The 23,951-nt window shown below is 41.4% G+C and overlaps 1 protein-coding gene across 3 annotated transcripts in view; it reads right to left on the reverse strand.

Moving 5' to 3' along the window:
- The window catches only part of LOC145351477 (follistatin-related protein 5-like), a 490,544-nt gene that overhangs the window by 361,461 nt on the left and 105,132 nt on the right, over positions 1-23,951 (reverse strand). The gene's annotated exons all lie outside the window — the stretch shown is intronic.

A 23,951-nucleotide genomic window follows, 5' to 3' on the forward strand; every position in this document is an offset into this window, starting at 1 on the left:
GAATCTCCTTCTGATGACATGAATCCAGCTGGAAATCAAGATGCAATGGCACTTCAGAAGGTACATGTTCTATCCCACTACAACGCCACCTCAAGATGGGAAATCCTGTCCAAAGTAGCTTAATTGGTCATCAGTAAAATACTGATCAATGTCACATTTCATTACCCACTCATATTGGCTTTTACTAGGGCTTCATCATCAGTTAGATTAGCAAATTAGTGCCAAATTTTGGTCAATCTTGCACTTGGATTTGTACCCAGTAGGAATGAGATTGAGCCAAGATCATTTTATTTTGAGCTGAGCTTGTAGATAGAGAGGCAAACTTTCACCCCATCAATCTGGCATTAACTTGAACCATCTGGAAAGCCAATCACTCTCTCTCTTCCATCACAAGCTTTTATGTTATCTCTATCTTAACAGCATCATGGGCAGCACTGTGGTACACTGCTTAGCACTGCTGCCTCACAGCGCCAGGGGCCGGGGTTCCATTCCAGCCTCGGGTGACTGTCTGTGTGGAGTTTGCATATTCTTTCCCGCCGAAATTCTACCGCCATGTCCACCATGGAATCAAAGCGGGCGAGAAGAGGACAATGGAAATGTTCGTTGACCTCCGATGGGAATTTCCAGTCTTGTCGCAGAATCCTGCCCCTCGTGTCTGAGTGGATTTCCTCCGGGTGCTCCGCTTTCCTCCCACTGTCCAAAGATGTGCGGGTTAGGTGGGTTGGCTATGCTAAATTGACCCTCTGTGTCCAAAGGTGTGTAGGTTAGAGGGATCAGTGGGGTAAACGTGTGGGTGGGGCGTTGGGGTGGGCGAAGTAAGATGCTCTGTCGGAGAGTCGATGCAGACTTGATGGGTCGAATGGCCTATTTGCATTGTAGTGATTCTATGATTCTGGGCCGAATGACCTCCTTCTGCACTCTATGAATTCTATGATCATCTTTGTCCCTCTGAACTTCCTTGTTCTTTGGTTCCCTTAAATTCCAAATAGACTAGCCAGCTATGCCTCTTCGCTGAATTTTCACCATATCTGAAACATGATTTATTGCTTTGTTTCTCAGGCTAACTTATTCTTTTCCAGAATCTCAAAATTGGAACAATCTTGTCATTTTATAATCATTTGGCATTTGAAATTCAAATTTGGCATCTCTTAGCCCTGTGCTGTCTGTGCAGAAAATGAATTGCCCGCATTCCAAGTCATTTATTTCCTATAATTCACCTCCTATTTTATTTACAGACATTGATGGTGTCCAGTGTTGCTCCCAGTGTCTCCTCTGTATGCGTCAGAGGGCATCAAGCAAAGAAACAATAACACTTAATTTTGATTCTGTCCTCAGCTGCATTCCGCTGAGACAAAGCTTTCTGCGTTCACGATGCATGGTATAGAATCAATGTGCGGGGGTATGGGCAAAAGGCAGGGGAATGGCTCTATGTGCTGTGACACTCATTTGGAGAGCTGGTGCATATACAATGAGTCAAATGGCCTCCTTCAGTGCCATAACAATTCTGTGATTCTGAGAGACGCAGCAACTTCTTGCATTTGCACTTTATTGCATAAATATGGAAATTGTAGTGGACCAATCTCTGTTGTCCTGTAGATTTTGCTGGATCAGACATTAACCTGATGATTAAAACAAGAGATGGCAACCCTGCAGCACTAAAGCTATTTAGAATATCCAACTACCATTCCAGCTGAGTTCAGCTAAACTCAAACAAACTGGAGACTGAGACTGGGATTAGTCTTTATGGTCCAATTTCATATTTTGACTAAGAGATATCAATAACCCTACACACATCTGGATTTTGTAGATAGCTGCGAAGCAACAGTGTAACAATGCTGACCTTAAAGAAAGCTGCCACAAAAGATCTAGCATTCTCTGGCGTGTGGATTTCCCCTTCCCTGGCAGCAGTTTAAATCTGGCACCAAGGGAATTGCCAGGCATCCAGCAGCAGGGATATCAGCAAGTAGGGTTAGTAGCCAATCACATAGAAGCATTCTCACAGTCAGCAAACCAAAAAGTGAAAAGCAGTGAATCCTTTTTGCTCTTGTTAAATTTTCAGATTGAAAAATACATTTTTATGATTAACAGTGAAGAATGATGTAGTACTTCATTACAAACTCAATCACACCTCATTCAAAGGTGTGACTTCCCGCCATAATACAAACCTGCCAGAGGATGATGGCAAATTGTGGGTGAAGAGTGTAGCACTACCATAGGATAACGGGAAACTATCAAAAGATAGCACACTGCCTTCAGAGGACAAGAGCAAAATTACAGTGGACAATGAAACCCCTTCCAGAAACAGTAAACCACAAGATGTGGTTGATCCTGTGTCTGAAGTGGAAGAGGCTGAAAAAAGATGGAATGAAGGAAATTTATCAACGGAAAGCAGCATCGATGGAAGTGATGATGACGCAGAAGAAGAGCCATAAATTCTTGATGGGACCTTGTTTTTAAATGACTGCTTTAAAAACTAATTTTAACAGAAATACTGTGGAACATGGTGGCTGAACATCAGTTGTGCATTTTTTCACTTGCCAAGTTGATTGCTGTAAATATAGTTAATATATTATTTAATATAGTTAATATTTGGTAGCAAATACATATTTGTTGTTTGTTGGGAACTTCTGGTCCTGCCAAAGATGAACCCTCACCACAGGATTCTCTGTGGTAGGGGGTGCATATAATTGGAAACCTCATTAACTGTGGTGGGACCTGAAGATCCCACCATTGGCCAATGGTGAGTTGCCTCCGTTGCCACACAACATGTTGTGGGGGGGTGTGGAAAATTCTGCCCAATATTTTCTCCAAGACTCGAAAGGCAGAAGTAAAAATTTCCATCAATTCCCTGATTGCTTAGGGATTGCACTATAGGGTGACTCAGCAGTAATTGTTAGGAGCATAGAATCATGGAGAGCACCTTTTAGATTTCCATTTTATTCTACACATATGTGGACTCCCAAAGCTTCCATCAGTTGCAGTGGAGTAATAGTGGAAAAGGCTGACAATTTTGTTGACATTAGCACTGCAGTCTCAGACCATCATTTTAAATCTTTGTTATTGGTCTTACAAGATGATCTACATGGGTCCAAGACTCAGAACATAATATAAAAGGAAAGCACTAGAAAAACCCAGCATGCCTGACAGCATTTGTGGATAAAGAAACAGAATTAATGTTTTGAGTCTAGTGTGACTCTTCTTTGGTACTTTGAGAGGTAGTAATATTATCCAGTCAGAAATTATGTGCCGATGTAAGATTTTAAATTTACTACAGATATGAATTCAGTTCCCTCCCGTTTTCTCTTTCCCTTTCAAATCTCTCTGTGGGTGTTATTTAATAGAGGCAAAGGGTCTCACCTGCTGGCCAATAAGCCAGAAAAAGCACTGTGGCACCTCTTTTTTGGAAGGCTTGCTGTATTAACTGGACAGCAATGGGTCTTCCCTAGGATCAAGGGCCCTGGAGAGGAATTATCCACAGCCAAACAGAGATGGGCAGAATGGTAGCATCGGTGGTCAGTAGGGGCTGGATAGAGAGCCAGCGATAGGTGGAGGCTAGGGAGAGATTGACAAAGATGTCATGGATCAAAAGACCAGGAAAAAATAAAATGGTGGTGATCATGGATAAGAAGGGTGCTGACGGTGACACATTAATCGATCAGAATGTGTTAATGGCAGAACAAAGGCACAGTCAAAAGTCTGACAACAACAGGTTTCAGTCCAACGGATTTATTTGATAGTAAACTCATTAGCTTTCGGGTTAGTCCCTTCGTCAGGTGAATGGAGAGTTCTGGCCTCAGACAGAGCATATAAAGCACAGACAGTTTACAGATTACTGATTAGAATGCGAATCTTTACACCTAACCTGCTGTTCAAGTCTTAAAGTGGCCGACAATGTGAGTGGAAGGAGCACTGATTACAGGTTAAAGAGATGTGTAATGTCTCCAGACAGTACAGTAAGTGAGGTTTTGCAAATCCAGGCAAGTCACGGGGGTTACGGATACTGCGACATGAACCCAAGACAGTTGGGTTGGGTTCATGTCGCACTATCTGTAACCCCCGTGACTTGCCTGGATTTGCAAAACCTCACTTACTGTACTGTCTGGAGACAATACACATCTCTTTAACCTGTGATCAGTGCTCCTTCCACTCACATTGTCAGCCACTTTAAGACTTGAACAGCAGGTTAGGTGTAAAGATTCGCATTCTAATCAGTAATCTGTAAACTGTCTGTGCTTTATATGCTCTGTCTGAGGCCAGAACCCTCCATTCACCTGACGAAGGGACTAACCCGAAAGCTAGTGAGTTTACTATCAAATAAATTGGTTGGACTTAAACCTGGTGTTGTCAGACTTTTTACTGTGTTTACCCCAGTCCAACGCTGGCATCTCCACATCAGAACAAAGGCAAACAGTTTGTCAAAGGACAATCTGGAACAGGTTACAAATGGGCCTAGTGGACTGGAAGGGGGGAGGGTGACAGTGGTAAGGGGAAAAAAGTGATGGAAAGTGGGATAAAAAACGGAGTGGAAAATGAATCAAAGGAAGAACTGAAAATAAATTGATAGCAAATAAAAATGGGGAGAAGTTGGAGGATGGAGGCACTCCACTGCCATATTCCCCATTGCAATTTTATAAGGTGGTAGGAACATATGAAGAAGAACTGGCCAGTATTCAGACCCATCCCCTCATTCTGAAGCAGCAGTTAGGAAAGTGGTGAGGGAGTGGGGGAGGGAGGGCAAGAGAAGGAAATGGACGTTAGGTGGATGGAAATAGTTGGCTTTACTGCCTGAGTTTCTATTCATTTTCTGTAGCCATCTCAGCCGACTTTGACTGAGATCACGGAGCAGTTCTCAATCTGTGAGGTCATTAAAAAGAATCATAGAATGATAGAATTGCTACAGTGCAGAAAGAGGCCATTGAGCCTATCGAGTCTGTGCCGGTCACAATCCCACCTGGGCCCTATTCTGGTTACTCCATATATTTACCCAGCTAATCAAAGAACAAAGAACAAAACAGCCCGGGAAACAGGCCCTTTGGCCCAACGAGCCCACGCCGCCATTTTAACACCACCAGTCCACCCCTCCACCCATAACCCTTATCTATTGTTTTATGGCCATCCACACTGAGGGAAACTAATTTAGGTACAATTTATTACAGCCAATCAGCCTAATAGCACATCTTTGGGGTGTAGGAGGAAACCGGAGCACCCGGAGAAAACCCACGCAAGCACGGGGAGAATGCGCAAACTCCCACAGACACTGGCCCAAATCCATGTGTCTGCACAGCAAACAGTGATAGTCACTGAGCTGTTGTCTTGCCCAGCATCTGGTCCAGTTTAAGCACACACTAACGACATGAAGCACTAGGCCAATCTCGAACAACCAAGAGAAGCCCAAGTACGACCCATCGCGTGTATGCCCCTCGTTGGGCAACAAGACAGACCGACTTAAAACCTGTGAATGAAAAGAGAAAAGACATTATTATCATACCATATCCATTTACCTTACCAGGGGCGCCCCAATGCTAATGAACCTTATTTAAAACAATCTCCTATATCCACCCATCTCCAACCCACTCATGTGCCTGTCTAAGTTACTCCTAAACATCTCTAGCGTGTTTGCCTCCACCACCTTACTTGGCAGAGCATTCCATACCCCCACTACCCTCTGTGTGAAAAACCTCCCTCTAATATCTGTGTTATACCTCTCGCCCCTCACCTTAAGCCCATGGCCCCTCGTACTATGTGTCTCTACCAGAGGAAATAGCTTACCTCTGTTTACTCTATCTATACTCTTCATAATCTTATATACCTCTATTAGATCCCCCCTCAGTCGGCGTCTTTCAAGGGAAAAGAGCCCCAATTTCTTCAATCTTTCCTCATGACCCAGTCCTTCCATACCAGGCAACATCCTGGTAAACCTCCTCTGCACTCTCTCCAGAGTCTCCATGTCCTTCTGGTAGTAAGGCGACCAGAACTGGATGCAGTACTCCAAATGCGGCCTAACCAACGTTCTATACAACCGCAACATTAGACTCCAGCTCTTATTTTCTATACCCCTTCCTATAAAGGCTAACATACCATATGCTTTCTTCACAACCTTCTCCACTTGTACTGCCACCTTCAAAGACTTGTGCACTTGCACCCCCAGATCTCGCTGCGATTCTATACTCCCCTGATACTAGGGTCAGTTTAGCATGGTCAATCAACCTAACTTGCACATCTTTGGGCTGAAGAAACATCATACAGTATCTTCCTGGATTGCCTTTAACCAATAGTTGTAAAGCATAAAACACAAGGTGAAGACAAAATTGAGAGAAGCCACTAAGTTTACAAATTTCATCCTTTAAAACTTAGAATTAGGTACAACTTCAGTTGATTACCCTTCTCTTTAAGAAATCTCCAAACTAATGATCAGAATGAAAAATCACGCAGAGTGAAAATTGTAAAATGGAGTACCATTCAGATGAGCTCGGAACAGAAGGCTTGTAGTTATAATGCTGAACCGGCAACCTAGAGGTTCTGAATTCAGATGCAAACATAGCAAGTTGTGAACCTGAATTCAATTAACCTGGTTACTTGCGAGCTGGTAACAAGAAGGGGAGTAACTCAGTTGGCTGGTTGGTTCATGTATGATTCAGATTAATACCAACAGCATGGGGTTTGTTTCTTATCCTGACTGAGGGGACTGCTTCCATGTCATTGTCCACAGTAAAAATCACAGCATACATATAGCTGTGATTTGGTGATCAATTATCAAGAGTGTGCCTTCAGGCAGAGAACTCACAATAATGTCTTTAATCAGAAAGAAGAAACAACATAAACCACTGGGATGGCACAAAAGCTAAATCATGCTTTTCAATGATCTATCCACCCCAGTCTTCTCTGGACTCCATGGACTCTCCTGCCACACCAATTAGTTGCTCCTCAGTGCCTTCAAAGCAACAGATTTGATTTTGATTTGATTTGATTTGATTTATTATTGCCATATATATTAACATGGAATGAAAAGTATTGTTTCTTGTGCACTATACAGACATACAGTTCATAGGGAATGAAACAAGAGAGTATAGAATGTAGTGTTATAGTCATAGCTAGGGTGTAGAGAAAGATCAACTTAATGCAAAGTAAGTCCATTGAAAAGTCTGATAGCAGCAGGGAAGAAGCTGTTCTTGAGTCTGTTGGTAAGTGCCGTTAGACTTTTTGTATCTTTTTCCTGAAGGAAGGAGGTGGAAGAAAGAATGTCCTGGGTGCCTGGGGTCCTTAATTATGCTGGCTGCTTTGCCGAGACAGCGGGAAATGGAGATAGAGTAAATGGATGGGAGGCTGGTTTGTGTGATGGATTGGACTACATTAACAAGCTTTTGTAGTTCCTTGCAGTCTTGGGCAGAGCAGGAGCTGTACCAAGCTGCGATGCAACCAGAAAGAATGCTTTCTATGGAGCATCTGTAAAAGTTGGTGAGAGTTATAGCTGACACTGCCAAACTGGATAAGGCACTAAGCATTGTCTTTTACTGTTGTCTACTTTCCAAGAACAAATAATAAAACACAAGAGATGGAAAATATGCACAAGCCATGAACAATTTATTTTCTGACATGAGGTACAACAGATGGAATTAGCTTACTGGAAGAAACCAACATAGAACATAGCAAAGAGCCTGAGACAAGATTTAATTTGACGATCCATATTGGATGGGCAACTGCAAAAAATTAACTGTGTTGCAATCAGAAGCAATCAAAACAATAATTACAGTCAAAAGTTACATTTGTGTAGGGTGTCAAGCTTCATAGTGAAAAAAATCTGGTATACTCAAGGCAGGATATAGATGGATAACCATTAGTATATTCAACAGACAGAGACTATTTCCTCAGGTGGATGTAGCTGTTACTAGGGGGCATAACTATAAGGTTCATGGTGGGAGATATAGGAGGGATGTCCGAGGTAGATTCTTTACTCAGAGAGTGTTTGGGGTGTGGAATGCACTGCCTGCTGTGATAGTGGAGTCGGACACTTTAGGAACTTTCAAGCGGTTATTGGATAGGCACATGGAACACACCAGAATGATAGGGAGTGGGATAGCTTGATCTTGGGTTCGGACATAGCTCAGCACAACATCGAGGGCCAAAGGGCCTGTACTGTGCTGTACTATTCTATGTTCTATGTAGACAATTCTGCCATTGCTAAACTAGCATTTGGAATGCTAAATCAGAATATGTTCAGCACAAACCCGTAAAGCATCGAAAATTCTGTCAGTGAGGAAGCTTATTCCAATAAATATTTGACCTTTAGAATACTATTCACTCTAATCATCCCAGCTCATTGCATGTCTATTGTCGTTCTGAGAGAATGGCTGGAATTCTCCAGCTTTTTGCTAGTGGTGGCATCTCCACTGCTCATTTCCTAACGTGGGATGGCTTCAATGGGAAATCCCTCCGACAGCGATGGGACCAGAAGATCCCACTACTAATGAACCGTCTCTCACTGCCTAGAAGCCCACTGATAGGGGGCCAGAGAATTCCAGCCCATGCAACAATCAGCAACCTTCACTTACCAAACTAAGTAAATAATTCAACACCATGCCATCAACAAAACTCAGAGTCAAAATCAGAAGCTTCCAAATAACCACTTTGATCTTGCTGTGGTACATCTTTAAATTGGTGTAGTTGTGCGTTCTTTCTATGTGATGCATTGCAATGAGTCACAATTTGTTCTGAGGTAGCTACTGACCCAGTCATGTGTACAAGTTTGTAATATTGCTAGCAACTTCTCAGATCCTTCATAAACAAATGTGTCTTGATGCTTGGCCACTGAGTAAGCAGAAGGAGAAGAAAAAACAAAACTGATGCATATTTGGAGTATTTATTTGTGATATTCTTGTGCTTATCAATGTCACAGATATAACTGCTGAAAGCAACACGTTCCTACTTCAAATAATATCAAGCATCCCCCAGTCAGATATAACACGGAATAAGTGCAAGGTGAAGCTCTTTCTTGGAGCCAACTTTGCACCATTAGCCCAGCCTCCACCAGTCACTTCCTTCAGTTTTCATGAGGCTGAGTTTGATGACCTTGGGAGAGCAGAGGGCACGCTTCCTACTCCCAGCATCAGAGATGGTGCAGATTTAACAAGGATAGGAGGCAAGATGGAGAAGGTCAGAGAGCAGGTTGTCGAGGCTTGGGGGGGATGGCAGTGACTCTATTTGTCTATGAGTTGGACTTGAGTGGAAACACTGATTATCGAAATCCTTAATGCTCTGTTTTGCAATTAATCGTGATTAACCAAATTAACCAGCGAACCAGGAACTGCAAATTACGTTGTGTCCTTCTCTCTGGAAAATAAACTTGTGCTAATGGTAATATTTAAACAGATCGAGTGTTAGATAATTATTGCCTGAGTGGACAGATCACATCATTTCAAGATGCGATTGTAAAACTGCCTGATTTGTTGGGAGACTGAAAGGTGTTTTGACGATTTAAATGGACAGGGAAAGGTTGTCGAGGGCTCAGCAGAGGGTAGTAAGGGTTGAGGAGGTGGTGGGGGGGTGTGGTGGGGTGAATGGGAAGGGGTAGACAGGATGGCTCTTTGAGCTAAAGCAGTGAGCAATATCAGCACGCACAGGTGTAAACCCATCCTGACACTGGCTCACAGGCGTAAATCAATGGCGTCAGCTTTCCTTATGATCCGTCCGGATAAGATTGCCAAGTTAATACTAAAACAAAGCACCATTTGTAACACAATATTCGACTAACCAAAGCGCAACAGACCCTCTCATTCCCTGTCGTTCAAAGCTCAAAGGTTGTTTTTTCACTAAGGTGGACTGAGCCATGACTAAAGTACACAAAATGGAGAAGATAAATGCCTAAATCATTCTGTGCGACTATAATGATAATTGTTCATCTGTCATGACTAATCTTGAAGACAAAAAAAGGATCGAAATAGCATCAGTTTCACAATCAATGCTGCCACTCTCCAGCACAAAGGGCTTTTAGCAGAAACATGGGACACTTATCTGTAATTTATGCAGTGTCTGTTTCAGTCAGCACAAATGCTTTGGTTTTTAAATACTTTACAAGCTCCGACACATTTTAACACAATGCTGGATTTAAGAGATTAAAAAAGAACATTTGAACCCCCACAGCATCCACTTCAACCTTCAAAATTTACAATGATAATGCACACAAAATCTCTGAAAACAATGTTCAATGTAATTTGATTAAGATAACAAAAAGTATTCTCACCAATTGTGTGTTTTAGACACAGATGTTTCCATTAGTATTCAAGGTTCTGCTCTGGCTCAGTGGTAACAGTTTTGCCTTTGCTTCAAGTCCCGTACCAGAAATTGGAGCACAAAATCTAGGCTGAAACTCGGGCAGTGCTGCACTAATGGGGGAAGTTAAAAGCACCACTATCTGCCTTCTCAGTTGGACTTGAAAGATCCAATGTCACTGTTTTGATGCAGAGCAGGGCAGTTTTGACCAATATTTATCCTTCAATCAACATCACTGAAGCAGATCATCCATTAATTAATGTTGCACAGTGTCAGGTGTTTGGTAGTCTTATTAAGGTATTCGAGGTCTTAGGTAGTTCAACAGTAAATTAATAGAAACATGGGTCCAGTAAACATTTAACATAGGAGCTGTCTCCATGCTTGTTTGTACACACAGCTCTGTCCAATACTACATTGACCCCTAGGCATGGGTCATGCATTCTCATACATCACTATATAGGTGGTGCTGCACACAGTCCCATGTTAATCCTGTATGCACCAAAACCTTACACTACATCTTCCCCCAAGTCTTTTCAAATTATCAAAAGAGAAAATGCTGGAAAATCTCAGCAGGTCTGGCAGCAGTTGTAAGGAGAGAAAAGAGCTGATGTTTCGTATTCAGATGACCCTTTGTCAAAGCTGGTTTCAGATCCGCAATAATTTGCTTTTATCATATGTTATTCCAGTTTACCCCATGTATTAACATAATTACTACTACCCCCTCTCTCACTTTCAAGTCTCTAGGTTCAAATGTTCAGATGGTCTAACACTTCCATACCTTGCCCTCACTAATGTCAAAGGAGTGGTAGCCTCTGTTGCTGAAGATAAATTTTGTTGAACTGGAAGTTGTTCTGGCATCTGGGTAGCTTTTCATTTTCTTTTTCTGTTCCCTGGCATTCATAGAATCCCTACAGTGCAGAAGGAGGTTATTCATCCCATTGAGTCTGCGCCAACCCATATTTTATTTACCTTACACAAGCCCTGTAACCCAACACATTTACCCTGCCAATGCCCCTAACATTACACATCTTTGGAGTGTGGGAGGAAACTGGAGCACCCAGAGGAAACTCAAGCAGACATGGGGAGAATGTGCAAACTCCACACAGGCAATGACCCAAGGCTGGAACTGAACCTGGGTCGCTGGCACTGCGAGGCAGCAGTGCTACTGTACCACCTATTAAATCACTCTTTGTTGATTCCCATTTTTGCTATGGATGATTGTTAGTTTATCCCATTCTTTAAGGGGGAATGAACTCCTTACACAATGTATTTCCTCTCCCTTCCCTCATGTGGCTCGGAGTGATGTACATTTGAAATTGACATTTCAAAAATGGAACCTTTATTCCCACTTGTTTCATGATTGTATCCTTTTTTTAAAAATATTCTGTATTTTGCCATTGTTTTCCAAGTTTCTCATTTATCCCTGCAACCACTCTGATCAATTCAGTTGTCTCTGTTGCAGTTACCTTGTGATCTTTTATATAATTTTTAACAACTCCATCGGAGCTCTCGGTTCCAATTCAGATCTTTTTCCATGGTTACCGACTACTCTTCTGACCCTTTCAATTCATATGTTGGATCCCAATACTTTCTGTAGAATTTTCCTTAACTGTTTTGAAAATCTAGGGTTGCTCTTCAATATTGTGCATCCTATGCTGCATGTTGTTCTAATTGGATTGAAGTTCCAGAATTTCATCAGATTTCATTGTTTATTCTGCTTTCAAGCACATGTTTTGATGCATCAGCAATTTGTTCTCCACCTTCAGCATTTCTATTTCTTTCAAAGCCTTCGTTGTGCCTGTGTGGGGCCCTGAAATTTGCTCAGATCTTGTACAGTTGGTTTGTTGAAGATCTTGGATTATCATGTTTCCAAAGATACATAGTCAGCCTGAACCTTGCACTTCTAATCTTTCAGTTCAGCTTTAATACAAATATTTTCTGTTCTTACTTTTGCCTTTTCTTTTTCTGCCAACTGCAGAGCTTCATCTGTCTCATTCACTTTGGATTCAGTGTTAGCCAACAGAAGTCTTGTTCCAGTTCTGGAATGGTGCTGCACGTGGCTTCATTATCATCTTACAGCGTGGCATGGTCCACAACTTCCCCTCGACTGTAGTCTGCTGACTCAGCACTACCACCTGCTGTTGAAGTTCAGGAAATATGTTGGTGTTTTCAAAGAGATTTATCTTTTAAGACTTCTAGAATTTTTTCTCTCTCCCCTGGCACCCTTGTGTAGTTTGCATGTGTGGTGCCTTTTCCTCTGCATAGCTTCACTGGAGGTTTTCTATCCCTCTTTTTATGCTATGTGCACTGCACAACTTGAAGATTAAAGTATTTGTCAAAGGCTTTTAATATTTCATCAAAGCTGGCTGAGGCATCATCAATGCATTGCATTAGGGTTACTTTGTCATCAAATTCACCAAATGGATTATAATATCGATTACTTCTGATTTCTAACTCTCCTCCAAGTATTCCAATAATTTAAATATTTTCTGCAACAGGAGACCCAATTTTATGCCAGATTTGGCCCTTACTACGACTCCAAAGTGGTCTGGAAGAGAAAATTCCTAATACATGATTAAAATTTTTTGATTTCAATTTCACCTTTGAAGTTTCCAAAACTGAAGAATAGCATTATTGCGCATGTCTTCACAAACTCCTGTGCTTGCCTGTTTTGGTGGGCTCCTGCAGTAATAGTGTTCAAAATATCAGTATTTTAATTTTTTCAACAATTAGAGTCTTCCCCCTTTAGTACGATGTTCTTGGGTCATGAAAGCATTGAATCACAGCTTTGGCTGTTATTAAAGCTGCCTACTCAGCCATAATTAACTATTAATTAATTAGATTATTTTTGTTTAGAGTGAGTTTGGCTGCTGTGTGTTCAGGGGCCAGCTCAGGAACAAATTTCCCACATTGCAACTCAAATGACAATTTCTGAGTACTCCCGAAATTCAACTTTTTTCAGGACTTGCGATATTCCAGAATTTACAAGTTTTAGCTCAGCCTTAATAGATCTGTTGACTCTACACACTTTGTTGAAATTGGACTTCTGTGAGATTCAACAGAGTTTTCTGCTGCAGCGAGAACTTAATTCCTGCCTTTTGCTTCCAAGCCTTTCTTTGGAGCTTTTGACGGGTGATTTCTTCGTGTCTTCATTTCTTGAGCTTTTCTTCAGATCAGATGCTTCTTAGATTTTTCCTTCACTCTTCCAAGATTTTAATTTTCTGCTGCAGTCTCTGTGAGGTTTTGAGCAGTTCCCTTCACTATTGCCATGTTGTCAGCAGTTGGCCGTAGTTCAGTGGGTCCTCTTCAAGTATTCGTAGTCATAGGTTGTTCAACAGTAAGTATTGATTTAGTAATAGATATTATATGCATATATATAGGTACAGTAATGATCCAAGCACGGAGCTGTCTCCATGCTTGCCTTTATAACCGGCTCTGTCCAACACTACACTGCCCCCATGTGTGGGTCAAGCGTTCTCTTACACCACTGTGTGGGCACTACTACACATAATCCCATCTTAACCATTCATGTGCCATCACTTTATACTACACATCCTCCCAAATCTTTATTCAACATATTTATAAGTTATACCAGTCTACCTCACCTATCAACATCATCACTCCCTCAAGTCTCTGAGTTCATAGATTCAGACAGTCTGGAGGCCTTATAACCCTTCTTGTTGTCTGGGTTTGCTTCTACACACGGCTCTGTCCAACATTGACCCCGAGGTGTGGGTCATGTATTCTCTGACATCACCCTATGGATGGCACTGTACTCAGTCCCACGTTAACCCTTTTCAGCAATTATCCACATTGCACTTTATGGGACCTGGTTGTGTGAAAATTGATAGCACGTTTTCTACATGCCAATAGCAATTGCACTTCTAAAGTACTTAAATGGCTGTAAGGTGTTAGAAATGTCCTGGAGCCATAAGATCATGTATTATTGTGACATGTTACCCACAGTAATAAGTCATCACTCACGTGAGGGGCGTGAAACTGGGAGCAGTGAAGGAGTAAAGGAACTTGAGTATTTATATGCACAGTTCACAGTGGAAAAAAATCTAATTGTTGTTGCCCTTTAGTTAAAGGGGGTTGGAATACAAAAAGGAGGCAGTGATTTTTCAATTGTTCACAGCTTTGTTCAGAATTCAAATGGAATCCGCGTTCCACTTTGGGCTGTGAAGCTTTAAGAAAGAAATTTTGATCTTGAATGGAGAATAACACAGATTTACCAGAATGTTACCAGGTCTTAGATGGATAAATTATAAGGGCAGGTTGCATGAATTTGGCTTGACGTCCCTTGAGCTAAAAAACTCGAGGGGGAATCTAAATGAGATCATTAAAATGATAAAGAGATTTGAAAGAGTAAATGCAGATAAGTCATTCCCTCTTGTGGGGAATTTAGAACAATGGAACTGAACCATAAAATCGGAGCTGGGCCATTTTGAAGGGACATCAAAAAGCATTTTCTGCACAAAAGATACAGAAAACTGGAACTGTGTCCCTAAAGGCAATGGATGCTGGATCAATTGAAATGTATAAGACTGCGATTGATCAATTTTTATTAAGTGTATCAATGGATGAAGAGGAAAGAGGATTTGAAGTACAGGTCAGCCATGATCTAATTGAATCGTGAAGCCGGCTCCAGGGACTGAATGGCCTATTCCTGTTCCTATGTTTCAATGGTCCTGACAGTTTTAATTATTAATGTGAAGACAAAAAAGTGGGTCATTACACAGAAGACACTTGACTATAATTACACTTAATGGTTTTAAATGTACATGAGACGTTTAAACAGACTATTTGCAACTTTTAAGAAGTGAAATAAGTAAATGTCCTGAAAGAGTTGAAGAAGAACGTGATGGCATATAATTTAACACCAAAGGATTATTATCGAGTACCAATTCAGTTTAGTCGAACAGCCAGATTGTCAATATATCTAACTGACCACCTTTTCCTCGTTCAAATGATACCAAACAGCTTTACTTGTCAACTTAAAATCATTGAATCCCTACAGTGCAGAAGGAGGCCATTCAACCCATCGAACATGCACCGACAATAATCCTACCCCCTGCTGTACCTCATATTCACCCCTCGTACTTACCCTGCTAATCCTTCTGACATTAAGGCACAACTTATCTTGGCCAATCAACCTAAACTGCACCGGTTTGCAATGTGGGAGGAAACCGAGGAACCCAGAGAAAACCCACACAGAGATGGAGAGAGCATGAAAACTCCACACAGAACGTCATCTGAGGCTGGAATTGAAAATGGGTCCCTGGAGTGGTGAGGCATCAATGCCAACCAATGTGCCACTAAAACTTGCTTCCTTTCTAGCTATGTCTCCCTAGGCAAATGCAAACTCTTACAGGTTGGTTTATGTGATCAAATCATAAGTCAATTTAACTACATCTCATAACAGTTATTTTCATTTGATATTATAATTTGGTTATTATGGCAAAGCACCCCGACATTGTTAGGTGCCGGTGCGGCAGATTGGAAATTTCATCTGCCCCATCTTAAATTCTGGGAAAGGGCAATTGAATCGAAACAAGTGAACTGTGCCTGAAAGAACACTCCAGCAATGTGATCCACTGCTACACTACCTCAGCTGTCCGACATTTCCATCCGAGAAAAGAAATTGGCTATGCAAGTTTCCAATGTCCAGCAGACAACGATAATCAGTCCTTGAAAATTGCAGCCAGAATCTGTACTATGGTTTCCCTTTGGAATTGTTAAAAAAAAACAAATTGGTTCAGTTACGTCATTACAATGATCAAAAATGTTAACTTTTCCAAGCTGGCATTGTTATAGGTTTTGGAGTTTCAACATGGTAGAAATTAACTATGATTTAATTCAACTATAACTGAGTCTCCTTCAGCTCTCTGTCTGAAGACAAGTCTGATAAAGGTGCACCAGCATCCATCACAGAGCAAAGAGGCAGGTCCCAAATCCACACCAGCCAGACTGGTGATCAAACTCCATGCTATTGGCACCCATCTGATTCAGAACAAGTATTGAGGTCCTTCCTGTGAGCCAAGTAATCGGGAGATCAAAATTGCAAAACAGTGGAACGTTTTTGAACTAAAAGCAATCAAAAAGCCAGAAGATTTTCTATGATGAAATGCAGATTTTGTTTTGTTATGGGAATGTGCAACCTCTGCCCATCTCCTCCCAGTCACTTGATATCCTCACAGGGTTCCCTTTGGGATAGGGTCCCTTGAGAGAGAAGTGCTGCAAAGTTGTAAACCAATCGAACAACTAGTCAGCTATCAAAAGGCACACAGAATAGGAGGCTCTTCCTTTGAAAGACACAGAGTCATAGAAGTTTACAGCATGGAAACAGGCCCCTCAACCCAACTTGTCCACACCGCTCCATTTTTTTAAAACTTCTAAGCTAATCCTAATTGTCCACATTTGACCCATATCCCTCTAAAACCATCTTACCCATGTAACTATCTAAATGCTTTTTAAAAGATAAAATTATACCAACCTCTATTAGTACCCCTGGCAGCTTGTTCCAGACAGTGACCAGCCTCTGTGTGAAAAAATTGCCCCTCTGGACACTTTTGTATCTCTCCCCTCTCACCTTAAACCTATGCCTTCTAGTTTTAGACTCCCCTACCTTTGGGGAAGATATTGACTATCTACCTTGTCTATGCCCCTCATTATTTTATAGACCTCTATAAGGTCACCCGTCAGCCTCCTACGCTCCAGAGAAAAAAGTCAGCCTCTCCTTATAACTCAATCCATCAAGTCCTGGCAGCACCCTAGTAAAACACTTTGGCACAGTGGTTAGCACTGCTGCCTCGCAACAGCAAGGACCTAGGTTCGATTCCCTGCTTGGCTCACTGTCCGTGCAGAATTTGCATATTCTGCCTGTGTCTGCATAGGTTTCCTCTGGGTGCTCTGGTTTCCTCCCACAGTCCATAAGACATGCTGGTTAGGCGCATTGGCTATGCTAAATTCTGCCTCCATGTACCCGAACAGGTGCCGGACTGTGGCGACGAGGGGATTACCACAGTAACTTCATTGCAGTGTTAATGTAAGCATACTTGTGACACTAATAAATAAACTTAAAAAAAACTATTTGTTTTCTTCTCCCCAGCTTCTATGTCGTGCATCACTTTAGTGCCACTAAGACCAGAAAGGCAGTACGGTCACCCTCTGGTGCTTAAGTGCACAAGAGCATTGTGTAGGCTTACAAAGTACATTTCCGTGTGAGGTCTTTGACAGAAGCTGGCAATTGAAGAGCATGAAGCATTATTTATTTATTGATTGTGCATTTCTGCTCAACTGCGAATGTAGCAGATGATAATGTTTGAAAAGGTTAGAAACGAATGTTCTGAGTCCCGTGACCCTCTGCCAGAAATGCAGTGAGCTGAAACTCCTGCATGCCTAGTGCTGGACTGGTGTCAGAAACCACAGGGTCAGCTCATTAGTGTCCTACCCAGCAAGAGATGCATGGGGTTAATGAGCAATTGGTGCATGGGTATTATCTAGGAGTAAGTGGAAGTACTTCTGCAGTGCGGACTGCTCTTAGAATCAGCAATTAGAAGGTGAACATATAATTCCAAGAATAATGAGTAGTAAGCATCTCAAAGAGTGATATAAATCTTCTACTCGTTGGAAATAAGCACAGGATAATGCCAGTCCAAGTGGGTATTGCCAATACAGCAGTTAGTTCCACATGAAACAAAGTAACACAATAGTGAGTGGCAACTTCTTCATTTCCAGGACACCTCTTCCACGCAGGACAAGATTTACACCCCACAAAGTCAAGAAGGAACATAAGAACATAAGATGTACCTAAGATGGTTCTTTCAGTCTGTCCCACCACTCAACAAGATCATGGATGAATATCTATGTCAATTCTACCTTCTCACACAATTCCATATCCCTTAATTCCTTGGTATCCCAAACTCTGCCATGAATACACTCAAAGACTGAACATCCACAGATTCACAACACTTTGACTGAAGAAATGTCCCCTCGCCTCAGTCCCAACTGACTGCATGTCTCCTTACTCTGACACTCCGCCTCAATGTTCCAGATTTCCCTATCAAGGGAAACAGTTTAACAGCGTCCACCCTGCGAGGTCCTTTAATAATTTAGTAATTTTCAATTAGCTCACCTTCTTCTAAACATTAGGGAATATTGGCCAGGTTTACTCAATCGCTCCTCAAGGACAATCCTGCCATCTCTGGAACCAGTCCAGTGAACCGTTGTTTAATACCCTCTAGGGTAAACATGTCTTCTGTGAGGTATGTATTTTTTACATTATATTAGGGACAACACTCCAAAATTCTTCATTGGCTGTAAAGCACTTTGAGATATTGAGTGGTTGTTTTCCACAAAACACTATTAGTGCAAGTCAGTCTTTTTTAAGGATACTAAAACTGCGCACTATTTTCCAAGTATAATTTCACCAAAACTTATATAATTGTAATAACTCTTTCCCCAATCACGTTGTAACAAAAACTGGTATAAAGCTTTATGGTTGTAGGCAATCATTACTGTATCTTAGGCACTTTTGAAATTACACCTATGTTTACTTGAAAATGTGTTTGTGAATTTAAGCGTTGTACAATGCACTAAATTAACTTGAGTAACACCACAACATGGAAGACTATGGTTTAATGGATACAGCATTCTACAATATATGTTTAAGCCTCATTATCGCAGTGGTAATTTCATAAAAGAATGAGAACTGTCAATTAGTTGGCAAAATAAAACAGACAATAAGAAGCGTTCTTTTGTCATGTGAGGAAAATACTTAATACAATGGTTGTGACTTGTCAGGAGCTAAGAAGGGATTAAATAGTAGGATATCCAAGGTAGTAATCTCTGGATTATTCCCAGTGCCATGTTGTGGTGAGAGTAGAAATAAGAGGATGAGGTGGATCAATGTGCCAAGAGGAATGATGCAGGAGAGAGGACTCAGATTCTTTGATAAAAGTTAGCATTCTGAAACAGAATGCACCCAATTGAAAGAGAGAGGGTTGCCCCACAATAGGACTGGGACCAATGTGCAAGATTCACTAGTGCGGCTGGTGAGAGTCTAAACAAAATCGTCAGGGATGCAAAAGCAGTAATACACAAAAGTAGAAAGGAGGAATAAGATGCAAAGAATGAAAGTGTTGGAGAGTATGAGAGTTGGCAAAAGTAGCATATTAAATAGAGCTAACAAAGAAGGCAGGTTTACATGAGACAGTGGCATAGTGGTAATGTCACTGGACTAGTAATCCAGAGGTCCAAGCTGATACATGGGTTCAAATCCCACCAGGGCCACTGGTGGAATTTGAATTTAATTAATAAGATCTGGAATTCAAAACTGCTAAAAACCCATCTGGTTCACTAATGAGAAACCTGACATCCTCATCTGGTTTAATTATACGCAATGCCAGACCCACAGCATTTTTAACTGCCCCAGCAAGCCACTCAGTTCAAGGGCAATTATGGACAGGCGTGAAATGCTGGCCCTGCCGGTGATACCCATATCCATTCTTTCTATCAAAGGATGAATCAATGCAAATGCACAAATTGTGGTGAATGAGATTGGTGAGCTGCAGGTGCAAACTGCTAGGTGAGAATATGACTGAGGGCAATAATGGAAACATGGCTTGAAATGATGTAGACTGGGCACTTGGCATATTCAAGGAAATAAACACACAACCACTTCCACCCAGAAGGACAAGGGCAGCAGATAAATGGGAACAGCACCATCTGCAAGTTCCCCTCCAAGCCACTTCTCAGCCTGATTTGGAAATATATTGCTGTTTCTTTGCAGTCACCACCATCCTGGAATTCCCTCCCTACTGCAGCGATTCAAGAAGGCAGCTCACCACCATCTTCTGAAGGGCAACTAAGGATGGGCAATAAATGCTGGCCAGCCAGCGATGCCAATGCTCCACGAATAAATAAAAAGAAAGTGTTCAGCAAAAATAAGACAGGAAAGGTGAGATAGAATTACTGATTAGAGAAGATATTGTTGGAAAGAGAGGATGCCCGTGAGTTGGTAAAGACAGTATGCATTTCGTTAGCACTCAGAAACAACAAGTACATAAGTGCGTTACTGGGGTCTCCAAATAGTGAGGGAGACAGAAAGAGGGGAAAAAGACTGAAAGGAAATCACAGAGATCTACTTCACTGAAAAAGCAGCTGAGAAAAACTCCCATTTTCTTGGCCATTTGACACTCAGAATTTTTCTGAGAAAATTCTGCCCCGTACCTTAAATTGGCTTGTGAGCTTGATTTTAGTAGGAACACAAAGGTTCACTGAGTGGAAAATAGTAATGGTCAACTCACCTGTGCAAAGAATAGAATAGAATTCTTTATGAGCTGTAAATTGACCAAATGCTTGTAATTATAAGAGGTTAAGTATTGGTTTGTCCTTCTTGCAAACATTCCAATGGTACAAACACTTAGGATTATGAATGCAGAGGCAGGAAGGACTTCATAAAGGAAAATCTGAAACTACCTCCAATATCATAGATTATCACTGTGTTCAGGGGAGCAAAAACTTTGACAAAATGTGAGGATTTATTTGGGTGATGCTTGTCAACCTTGTGGAATGGATTAAGGGCCCAGGCCAGAAAGTCCAAGGTGTTTTGTGAAGTTAACCTGGATCCTAAGTTTTACAGTTGATTTTGGCATTGGTGAGCATAAGGTTCTTCAGTTCAGATATGATTCAAGTGACCCACCAGGAAGCTTTTATCAAACAAAGTTTATTTAAGAACGTACTTAGAATATAGGGCAGTAAGTTGGCACAGTGGTTAGCACTGCTGCTTCACCGTGCCAGGGAAGCAGATTTAATGCCCGCCTTGGGTGACTGCCTGTGTGGAGTTTGCACATTCTCGTCATGCCTGCATGGGCTTCCTTCGGGTGCTCCGGTTTCCTCCCACAGTCCAAAGATTTGTGAGTTAGGTTGATTGGCCATGCTAAATTGCCCCTTAGAGTCGGGGGGATTAGGAGGGTAAATATGTGAGGTTACGGGAATAAGACCTGGGTGGGATTGTTGTTGGTGCAAGGGTTGATGGGCCAAATGGCCTTTTCTGCACTGTAGATTCTATGATAACAAAAAGAATTAGCATGACTTTATCAACTGCAAGACTTAAATGTGACACACTATAATTCTTGACAGCTAGTTATCTCTGTTGTTTCAATTTAAAAGCAATACCCCATAAACATACACCCTTCTTCAGAATTAGTTAGCACTAAAAAAAGTATGCTCACGTGATACTAGATTTCCAGCTTTTAACACCAATGATCAGAGATGCAAACAACAGTTTTCAGAGAAGGATATATCCGTAAGGCAACAAAATAGAGAAGTAAACCTAGTCTCCAGCAGCTTCCAGTCTTCAGAGTTCATAGGCAGGATAGAATACCTCTTTCTCTGCATCTTCCAAAACAACATCTGAAAACAACCAAGCTGAAATTGCCTGTGAAAGCCTAGCTGTTCCCAGTCATATGACCTAACTTATCAATCATCCCAATCAAGCTCTACTATCGTAAAGTAAAGTTTATTTATTAATTACAAGTAAGGCTTACATTAACACTGCAATGAAGTTACTGTGAAATTCCCTTAATTGCCACACTCCGGTGCCTGTTCAGGTCAGTGCACCTAACCAGCACGTCTTTCAGACTGCGGGAGGAAACCAGAGCCATCAGAGACATGAGGAGAACACGCAAACTCCCCACAGGCAGTGACCCAAGTCGGGAGTTGAATCTGGTTCCCTGGCACTGTGAGGCAGCAGGGCTAACCATTGTGCCACCATGCCGCCCACAATCTCTGCAATTCCAGGGAACCCTAAGACAACAGAATACTGTATTGGTTCAGACTAAAACAAACATGGGGTGGAAATTTAAAGCCTTGCTTGTCCTGAAAGCATAAAATGTAGTCCGAGGTCAATGGACATTTCCAAGTTCTGCCCTCTGCCCGCTCTGATTCAAGTAGTGGGGCGGGGGGATAAAATTCCGGTCATGAGTTAAACTGCTTCAGTAACAATAGAGGATACTGGCTGCAGACAAATTGGCTCTGACAAAATACCAGCAACTGCTTGAATCATCCTGCAGAAAAACATGATTAAAATACATTTCTTAAAGACAAGATATCATCATAAATGTGAGGCCTCTTTGGGTGTCTTGTAAAATTAGAAGGGAGATTTTGAAACAATTCATCGAAACTCTGTCCAAGACGGGTGACACCACCTTGATCTCTTACACAATTAACCATACAGAGAGTGACTAATCCCTGATCACCACAAGGTTTGAACACATGTATAACAAAGGTGTCCTTTGTTATACATGTGTTCAAATGTACACACGTATAACAAATGCGTTATACGTGTTATAACATAACACGTTATTAACACGTTATGTTAGAACATGTTACAACATTACAGATTGTCGTATCGATGGATGCCAGCAATTTAGGCATTACCAGGAATTGGAAGGGACCAGCTGGACTGGGTAAGAGGAAAGCTTGCGAGTATCATTCAGGAAATGTGTAACCTTTTAGTCTCCTGGTTCAGATAAAGCAGAGAGCTGGAGGGAAAGTGCCAGTCATACTGTGGATTAGAGATTGAAGAGCAAGGCTGTGTGCAATATTAAGCTTTGTGGATATCTTACAGGCGATTGTGGGAAATTTTGATCTCATGTTTTGAAGTAATACAGAGAGCTGGGTGAAAACAGCCAGCTTTCCTGTAGTTTAAAAGATAAAACGTGAAGTGGATTGAGAGGATTCAGCTTCTTTGGAGTTTTTATAAAATGAAGACACAAATGAATTGAAAGAAATACTTTGAAAATATTGTTTTTTACTGATTGGTTCTGTACAATTATTCACCAGTTCATCAGCTATCAATATGCTGTGCATATCCTTGTCATTTTAAAACACAGTTCAATCAAATTAGTTTGAATTTTTTTTGATTCGATGTCTTTGTCAGCATCATTAATTATTCTATTCAAGTCTGAATCTTCGTAATAACAGTTCATGTGTTACAAATTTGAAAATGCAGTTTTAAACAATTTAAGAGCTTTTCCGAGGGAAAGATGTATTGAAGAATGCTGAAGGGATGAGTGATGTGAAGAAAGAGTGCTCAGCACAGGCATGACAATATTAAATATTTTAATGCTACATTTTGAAAAGTGAACATTAAAGTTTTTAAGATGGATACAGCATGCCATATGACTTTTGGCATGTGAACTGTAGACAGTAGAGCTTGTGGCAATACCTGATTAAATATGGATTTGAGTGAAGGAAATTCACAGCCACTTGTAAAATTCACACTTTTGACAATGGGGTCTGCAGACAGCTCAAACTCATGTTTCACCAGGGACAAAAAAGTGGGCATGTGACAAATGTGAAATGAATCTTATCAACCCATCAATGCATTATGATGGCCTCTCATCCAAACACAAAGACCTGCTCTGTCTCAAATTGCTGGCAAGGCCAGTATTTGTTGCCTGTCCCTATTTGCCCTTGAGAAGATGGTAGTGAGCCAACTGCTTGAACAATTGCAGTTCATGTGACGTAAGTACACCCACAGCGCTGTTAGGAAGGAAGTTCCAGGGTTTTGACTCAGCAACAAGGGAGGAATGTTGATATAGTTCCAAATCTGTGTGATGTGCATTGCAGGGGAACTTGAAGGTGGTAGTGGTTAAGATGGGATAATTGAGGGGATG

Source organism: Carcharhinus amblyrhynchos, chromosome 13 (assembly GCF_965287045.1).
Source record: "Carcharhinus amblyrhynchos chromosome 13, sCarAmb.v2.hapA, whole genome shotgun sequence".
NCBI classification, from domain to species: Eukaryota; Metazoa; Chordata; class Chondrichthyes; order Carcharhiniformes; family Carcharhinidae; genus Carcharhinus; species Carcharhinus amblyrhynchos.